Genomic DNA, 9,812 nt, shown 5'->3' on the forward strand with positions numbered 1-9,812 from the left:
AAAAAAAAAAAAAGTGGATAGAGCGTGCGCTTTTAACAAGGCTGCCAGGCTCAACACCCACATGGGATGGTGGCTACGCCTACCCGCAACTAATATTGAACACAGCACCTTGAGCTTAGAGGCCACAAGCTGCCAACGGGAAGCCAGATTCAACAAAGATTGAAGAAAAACAACTTGGCCAGTCCCCTTCCCCAATTTCCCAACACTGTTCCCTGTCCCAAATTCCCTAATAAAATCTTTATAAAAAATTTACAATATTAACAAGTTTATATAATGCTTTTACTGTTCTCACATTATTTGTTTAGGCAACTTGAGTTAAATAGGTCTATTTTAGCAATGGATAAAGGTTTTCCTTCAGTTTTTCCACCTTATGATTTTAAATATTTCAAGATTACCTCTTAAACATTGCAGTCTGCAACTGACACAAAACAACAGTGTTCTTTGTTAAGCAACAGCTGGTCTTATCTCTGTAGGTTATGGAAACTAGAAAGTGAAATACAAAACCGTACCTTTGCAGAATGTGCAATTTTGTACAGACTCCCTTTAGAACGTAATTTCTACTTCTATTCCCAGTTCACCCAGTAGACATGGCTCAATCCTGGGCTGAGTTTCAGGGACTGTGGTGGAAGGCTGAGACACTGCTTTGAAATAACAAAATTTTCTGTTTATGTAGATATTAATTCATTTTTATTTCTTTGGATTTAATTTGTACTAATCCACACTTCTTGATATGAAGTATAATTTCAAGTACTTTTGAGAGGGACTGGATGGCATCCTATAGTTTGTAATTTCATATGCATATTTTTATTCTCAGTTTTTTTGAAAAAGTATTTTAAACTTGAACATTAATATACATAAATTAGGTATTTAATGTATGTTCTTATTTTTTATTTCTCAATGTTTTGGGTCAAGTACAAATAATAAGGCTTGTAAAAGATGTACTATTTCCAGGATGTTTGGATTTTACTCTACATACAATTTACATACACGATTAGGGGATTTTATAACCCTTCTCCAAACAAAACAGAGGCTAGATACACTGGAGTCATGGCTCATGAGAATGTAGGGGCTGACTATGAGAAACATGCAGTGATTAGTATAGACATGTTCACTAGCCACAAGCAGGATTATCATAAATAGCTGAACAAGTGAAAGAGGAGACAGTGCACAAAGGTGCTCACCAGGAGATGGATGCTGTGAGTAGCTCTGGACTTGGGAGAGGGTTGGGAGGAAATGGTGGTCTTATGAATGTTTTGGACCCTCTGCTTGTGCCTGTGCAGGATGAAAACCATGGAGCAGCTGGCCCAGAGTGTAAGCACCAAACCTAAAACATGACAGACTAATAATAATGGTATATACAGTAAGTGATTTTGGCACGAAGGACAGCATACAGTAGCTGTCATCTCTTTTCTCTGTAGTATCCTTGTTGCTCCATTTGTCAATCACATACACAGGAATCATAATATTAAATATGCTCAGGATCCAGCAAAAGATATTAAAAGTGCACAGGTATGAACGAGACCAGCTCGTTCCCAACCAGGGGTCCCCTGGCTCGTCAGCCAGGAGCCCACCCAACGGTTCCTGAGTGGACCGGGTGGGAGATGGGAAAATGAAAGAAACCAAGTGAAAGAGAAAGACACAGAGACAAAAAGCTGAGATCAGGAGGGACACTGCCGTGGATGGCGGAGAGTGCCACTGTTTATTAATTACACTCAGGTTATATAGAGGAATTAATTTCCTCTTTGTAGGGATTAATTTCCTTAAACCATAGGGGATTTTTGGTAGGGGATTTTGGGGAAGGAAGAACCAATGTCCCTTAGGCAAGCAATATTTTACAGTAACAAGTTACATCAAGTACAGTATAGACCAATGATATTCTCTTTAGCAAAGTTAAACTGAGGCAAATAGAAACTGTCAGCAAGTCCATGGTGAAGAGACCCAAAGCATAAGAGTCTATATTAAGAAGTTGCTTTCCGAGGGTTCGATGGTTTCGGTTCCAAAGGACTTCTGCTTTTTCATGGCACAGGAGATGAGCTGGCTGTTGCTGGGCAACAAGTCTCTCCTCTTTTTTGTTGCTCACCCAGCATGGAGGTCTGTAGCTTTCTCAGCACACAGAACATGGAAGCCTGCAGCTTTCTCAGCTTGCAGCCTCACTGCTCTCAAATGGCTCCCTACACAGGTACTTGTGAGCTTTCACTTTAAACTCCACCCACCTGGAGTGCCTGGGGCTGGTGGTGATGGCCTGGAAGACACTCAGGAGGCAGGTGGTGCCAGTGGACACATCCCTGCTCACTCTGTAAACATAGAAAACAAGTTTGCCTCCAAAATCATTGAGAAAGTCTTTTAACCTCAAAGCCGCCGTTGTTTGGGGGATTCCTTTAGAGAAACTAAGAGGTTGGCTACAGTCAAGTGTTTGAGAATCAAATCTGTGGACCTAAACCTGCATCCTATGTAGTAAAGGAAGAGCTCATGGTAAAGAACGGAGAAATTCCCCAGAATTCCAAGTATATCATCTGTAATAAAAAGATCACTCTTACCGCTAAATCCCTGGAGGCCATTCTGTCAATTCCTAGTGACTGATAGTCGTCTTCTGAGAGATTCCTGCATGGGAACATGAGGCATGAGCTAGTGTATCGTATCAACTGAACTCAAAAACATTATTTAATGCTTTTCTTTTATTTACATGTTTCCAAGATATGACGGACCAGCCGCCACAAGTCGATCAGTACCTGAAGGGGGGAGCGGGAATGAATAAAGAGACACTCACACGACTGCTGATGCGGTCGGTCTTCAGTGATGCTGAAGCCCCGAGTTTATTTCCCATCACCAATATATGCAGTTTGTGTACGTGCAGTTTAACAATGAAACATATGCATTACCTCAGCGAAAGTAAATCTTTAACTTTTACATAGAAACTACAAAATCACTGAAACTCCCAAAAGTAATTGTCCCATGACAGAATCTATCAATTACCCCGATAGCCATCAATCCTCTGTGTCCGGGAACTGGCCGTTCTCACCACATACCTCAGCAACTTGTAAGCACCCTCCAGGTGCAGGCAGAGACAATGCCTTAGGAGCAAAAACAGGTTAAGCATTAACTGAGCCAGTCTGTAAGGCTCTGAATTAGCTGTAACCATGGCTCCCCACACCAAGACTTGAATGTCTAATCTTTAAAAGCTCTCACAAAATAGAATCACTGCTATAGAGGTCATACATGAAGTAAATCTAGTTTTCTTCATAATTCCATGAGACAGGCAGTACTATTATTTTCATTCAAAATAAGGAACACTTAGGCAGGTAAAGTTTAATGATTTGTATAAATTCACTTTTTTTATGGGCAACGGGGTGACCTCAGGTGACCTAACATGACTAGTTAGCTGTGTTCGCCAAATAATTCATGTGTATATTTATATTTCCATACCTTGTTATTGTATGTTAGATTGGTAGTATTTTATAATTTTATTTGTAACAAATTTCTATGTGTAAAGATTTATGGGGTAGGCCAGTAAAAATTAGGCCTACAGATTTAGATTTCTGATTAAAACGTTGATGCACAGATTGTACTATAATTCTATAAGGTCCTACATTATGATAAATTATATTTAAATAATGCATAATTAGCTTAATATTGGGATGGCAACAGGAACAAATTTTCTTTTATGCCAGGAACAATACGACACCAATCATAGGAATCACCAAGTGCTATGTCTTGCCCTAAACCAGCGGTTCTCAACCTGTGGGTTGCGACCCCTTTGGGGGTTGAATGACCCTTTCACAGGGTCACCTAAGACCATGGGAAAACAAAAAGATACTTACATTACGATTCATAACAGTAGCAAAATTACAGTTATAGAGTAGCAACGAAAATAATTTTATGGTTGGGGGTCACCACAACATGAGGAACTGTATTAAGGGGTCGTGGCATTAGGAAAGTTGAGAACCACTGCCTAAACTGTAGGACATGAAACATCAATATGTTATAGAGTATTGTAGGGTAGGAACTAAATATTACTAATTTGAAATCATAAACTAATTTCTTTATTAATATGGCTTAAGTAAAGCTATCAGCAATAGGTAAGATTTATGAAATATATTAATATATAGAAAAATAAATAAAATGGAATCTCTAAGGTGTGAGATATGTATATTTGATAAATTGAACAGCTCATTAGAGAGGACTCTTGCCTCCAAACCTGCGGAGACTGTGGAGCCCCTCCTGGCACAGAACCATGTGCATTCTGAAGACAATGTTTTGGGCTGAATAAACAACTTGGCCTAGAAAGTCACTCCTCAGTGAGCCTGTGCTACAAGAGGTTTCCATCCAAATGCTGCAGGTGCAGATTATGCTTCCAGAGGAATCATGACACATCCCCTCCTACCAGGACTAAATTTGCAGCAGCATCCTACTCCCTCCACCACCCTGGGTCTCTGAGCTACCACCTAGAATCCAGTCGGGCCCAAGAGCACAAGTCTCAGCTCAGAGTTCAGGCTCATCTAAGAACAGAATCTGTAGCACAAATCATTCCTCCCACCGACTGCATGCTCTCCCTTCCATAGGCTTGCCCCTTTCCCCCGATTGCCTGCTTGCCTTCCTTCCCAGTCCATTGTGCATATGCACACAGGGCAGCCAGGGTAAGTTCTCAGGAACCTGAATCCAGCACCTCCCTCCAATCCATATGGTCCCAAGTGAAGCACCATGGCCTAGGGATTGGGCATCCAGAACCACTCTCCCTAGTAAAAATGCATAGGGCACCCACCAGGCCCTATTTTAGAGGGGGAAATATCAAATTAGGTTAGATGAAAAATTAAGAGCTGATCATCAAAAGTTGAGAGACAAAGACAGAGATTCAGAGAATCAAGAAAGGACTTGCAGGGCTGGCTGAGTGGCTCAGTTGGTTAAGAGCTCTCTCAAGAGTTTGAGCTCTGAGCAACAGGGTCCCCGGTTTGATTCACAGCCCGAACTGAGCTGCCGCTGAGCTGCCAACAGGTGGCAGGATGGCTCAGCTAAAAACAAAAAACAAAAAACACAAAAGAAAGGACTTGCAGTCAACATACATAAAGATATAGAAATAAACAGGAAAAAAATGAGAACATAATCCAAACAACACTTTTAAAAAATATACCAAAAAGCTATTTAATATTTGAAAAGATGTTCAAATTCCTTAGTAATCAAGGAAACATAAATTAAACCATCATCCGATACCATCACACACCAAAGATAAGACTAAAATGAAAATGACAGAAATTAGCAGGGTTGTCAGGATATGGGTAAACCAGGAATCGTTACACTGCTTGTGGGTGTGAAAATAAGTAACAAAATACATTTTGGAAAATATTTCATAGTATCTAATAAATCTGAACTGATGTAAAACAATTGCCCAACAATTCCATATATAAATGTATATATGAGGTGTGATCAGAAAATATGGTGAACGTTTAAATTTAAATTTATTACAGTAAAAGACACATTGCCATTAATCCTTCTCAAAATACTCCCCTTTTCTTTGAACTCACTTATCCCATCATTCTTGCCACTTTCTGAAGCAGTTCTGGAAGTCCTTGTTTGTGTCTTTACTTCATTCTCCATCATGACAACATGTAGTGTCATGCATTGCTCCTGGAATGGTAATTTCTGTCAAATAAAAACATTACAGTGTGTCCTCATCCATCTTATTCACTGGATCTGGTACCATGCAACTTCTGGCTCTTCCCCAAAGTCAACCTGACCATGAAAGGTAAACGTTTTGAATCGATTCAGGACATCGAGGCAGCCACGACAGCGCAATTAAAGACACTCATGAAAGAGGATTTCTAGAACTGCTTCAGAAAGCCACAAGAACAATGTGATAAGTGTGTTTGAAGCAAGGAGGAGTATTTTGAGGGGAATAAAGGCAATGTGTCTTTTACTGTAATAATTGTTTTGTTTTTTTTAAGATTTTACTGGAAATTGGGGAAGAGGAACAATGTTGGAGAATTGGGGAAGGTGAACACCCAAGCTGTTGTCCTTCAATCTTAGTTGTAGAAGGTGCAGCTGGGTCAGTTCCAAGTTCAATCACCATCCGGCCGCCCGTCGGCAGCTTGCTGCCACTCAGCTCAAGGTGCAGTGTTCAATCTTAGATGGCGGGAGTCCAACCGGCAACCTTGTTGTTAGAAGCACGTGCTCTCACCAGCTGAGCCATCCTGCCACCTGTTGGCAGCTCAGCGGCAGCTCAGCTCAGGCACAGCTCACTGGCCCATGTGGGAATCAAACTGGCGACCCTGTTGCTCAGAGTTCACGCTTTTAACCCATCGGCCACCCCTGTAATAATTTTTTAAATTTAAACATTCCCCATATTTTTTTATCACACCTCATATACAAGTATCATTTCTATATTAGTCATTAAAGAAAATTTCTAGAATTTACATACTAATACCACTCCTAATAGCCACAAACTAAAAACACTCAGATGAACTTCAACAGTGGAATGATTAAATTGTTTGACATGCAATGCTATATTATACAACAATGTTATATCATGCAGTAATGTTAATGAATAAACTACAATAATATGCAACAATATAAATTCATAAACATAAGGAAAGAAAACATTAAAAACGTGAACACTTTCTTATTTACATAAATTTTTGAAAAAGCATCCTGAATGCTACATATACTCTTAGGTATAAGAATACTGTTTTATCTTATAAACGGAGGTAGTGACTGGGAGAGTAAAAACTGTGGCTCAGGAAGGGGGGCTGACAACAATTGTGTTTTATGATATACATGCTGCATAGAGAGGTACGTTCAGTTTGTGAAATTTCATTAAGCTGGGCATTTATGACCTATACAGGTGCCATTAATTTTTTTTTAGTACAGATCAACTGTTAAAAAATAGGTTAGGGGGACTGGCCGAGTGGCGCGTTGGTTAAGAGTTGGCTTGGGATAACAGCTCTGAGCAGCAGGAAATGGTTCAGATCCCACATGAGGGCCAGTGACGCTACGCCCTCTACAGCTAAGATGGTGAACAACAGCTCAACCTGGAGCTGGGCTGCCAGTGACACTGTAGACTGCAGTGAAGCTGCAGTGCGCTGCCATAAGCTACCGTGAGTGGCTGGCAGCTGGTGTGAGCTGCCAAGAGCCACCGTGAGTGGCTGTCCAGTGGCCGGCGACCTATCTGCCTCACCCGGGAAGAGCGCAATGATAATACCAACATGGGCCAATGAATCGACGTCCTCCACTACTAGACTGAAGAATAAAAGAACAGCAACTTGTCTGTTCCCCTTCCCTGACTCCCCAGTGCTGTTCCCCTACCCCAATTCCTCAATAAAATATTAAAAAAAAAAAGGTTAGGAGGAGGTTAATAGCTTATCAGAGGATGGCCATCATATTGTCCAGGTGGAGGTTAAATGTATTAAAAAATACTCTGATTCGTTTTTAAAGTATGCTATAATTTCTAGATTAAATCTGAAACGTGATAGACCCTTAATTGGAGAAGGTGGTCCAAGATGGAGGATTAGTTGTATATATTAAATACGTACAGCTTTTTCTATGTTAATCATACTTCAATAAAGTGGCTTAAAATATATTTAAAAAACTAAAATGATGAATATACAACCTCCAAGTGGTAAAATATAGAATTATTTTTTTAATAATACAGAAGTGATGATAGAAAAACTAAGAACATAAAACACATATAATAAACAACGCATGACAAATTGGTAAATCTAATCAGAAATGCATCCATTATACTGAATATCAACAGACTAATTGCTCCTGCTAATGTCAAACACATTTTAGTATATTAAGTTAAATGCTTTTTCAAAATCTATAGCTAAAATATGTGGATTAAATTAGAAAAAAGAAAAAATACATTCCATTTAATTTTAACCAAAGAAATAAGTAGAATGTGAAATACATATCAGATAAATAGACTTCGTATTAGTCTTCTAGGGCTGCCATAAACAAATACCATAGGCTGAGTGGTTTAAAAATACAAATGTAGTTTTTCACACTTCTGGAGGCTGGAAGTCCAAGATCAAGGTGCACACAGAGTTGAGATCTCCTCAGGCCTTTCTCCTTGGCTTGTAGACGGCCATCTCCTTGCTGTGCCTTGCATGGCCACATCTCTATCATGTGCATTCCTGGTATCTCTTCTTCTACTTATAGACACCAGTCCTATTGGATTAGGGCTGCACCCTATTGCCTCATTTAATTGTAATATCCTTTTCCAGGGCCCTATCACCAAATACAGTCATATTAGAGATCTGGGACTCAACATACGAATTGTGAGAGGATGAGATTCAGTCTATCATCACATACTTTAAGCTTAAAGGAGTTTGTTATTATTATAAATACTACTATTTTTTATTTCATAATTTACGTTTATCAAAATATTGATTGATATAAAATGGGCATAATTTAGTGGATTTTATACATATTCATGTGTGTATATATACATACACAAATATACAGACACAAACATACAGGCATAGCCTGGGGATATTTTGGGTTTGGTTCCAGACCATGCCAATAAAGCAAATAACAGAAATTTTGAGGTTTTCCAATGCATATAAAAGTTATGTTGCACTATACTAAAGTCTATTAACTGTACAATAGCATTATATTTAAAAAATCATGTGTACGAGGTCAGACAAGTTCACAAACTCATCCTAGAAAAAGTGCTACATTACTCATTGCTGAATATCACTCAGGTCACCTTCTAAGTACGCCTCTTGGGAAGCTATGCATCAATGCCAGTGCTTAGTCCGCCCTCGAAAGCAAATTTGGAACTGTTTTTCTAGAATGGCCATCAGAGCTATCATCGTATTACCCTTGATGTCCTGAATGTCATAAAAATGTCTTGCTTTGAATATTTCCTGTATCTTCGAGTAAACAAAGAAGTCATTGGGAGCCAGAACAGGTGAGTAGGGAGGATATTCCCATAGAGTTATTTTTTCCTGGCTAAAAACTCCCTCACAGTTAGTGCGGTGTATTGTCGTGATGTAAGAGCCATAAAATGTTGGCAAAAAGTTCAGGTCATTTTCGTTTTTTTCACACAGCCTTTTCAGCACTTTCAAATAGTAAACTTGGATAACTGTTCGTCCAGTTGGTACAAATTCATAATGAATAATCCCTCTAATATCAAAAAAGGTTAGCAACATCGTTGTAACAAGTTCATGAACCTAATTCTCAGATCTTACGTAAGGAAAATTTTCCAAGATTAAAAGAAACATAAAAGTTATTTATAAAATCAAGATGTATCTTTTATATACACCATAGGTTTCTGCTTGCATATACACGCACGGAACCACAGACTTTCAGAAACAGTAGTTGTCTCTGAGTGACAGGCATTTTTGGATGAATTTTTCTATCTATCAATGTTTTACTCATATCTGTATTTCAGCATTTTCAGTAAAGTGAACATCTATAAATTGTACTTAATTTTAATTAGGTTGTTGTCAACATTACTCCATATCAGCCTACTTTTACAAAAATACAAAAATGAAAACATGAGAAACTTTACCTTCAATCTTCATTATATTGGAATATAAATAAAATTTGAATCACTCAAATTTTGATATCTAGCCATTAACATAAGCCAAATGGAGTTTGTCCAATAATAAAACACTGATTGAGGATTAGAAAATTTATTAATGTTATACATTAATTTAGTAGATTAAAATAGAAAAATGACATACGAGAGCAACAGATCTTTGAAGAAATTATTGGATAATTAAAACTCATGTCAAGAAGGAAATGAAAAGCAGTGTTATTAAGCAAGAAAACGTTGGCACACATCAGGACTGGCAGTAGACAACAGAAGCATTTCT

The 9,812-nt window shown here is 38.6% G+C and overlaps 1 pseudogene; it reads right to left on the reverse strand.

The window, feature by feature from the left end:
- Positions 1-563: 563 nt before the first annotated feature.
- LOC109395344 (vomeronasal type-1 receptor 4-like) lies at positions 564-2,502 on the reverse strand (annotated as a pseudogene).
- Positions 2,503-9,812: the final 7,310 nt, after the last annotated feature.

Source organism: Hipposideros armiger, unplaced genomic scaffold, assembly GCF_001890085.2.
Source record: "Hipposideros armiger isolate ML-2016 unplaced genomic scaffold, ASM189008v1 scaffold_466, whole genome shotgun sequence".
NCBI lineage: Eukaryota > Metazoa > Chordata > Mammalia > Chiroptera > Hipposideridae > Hipposideros > Hipposideros armiger.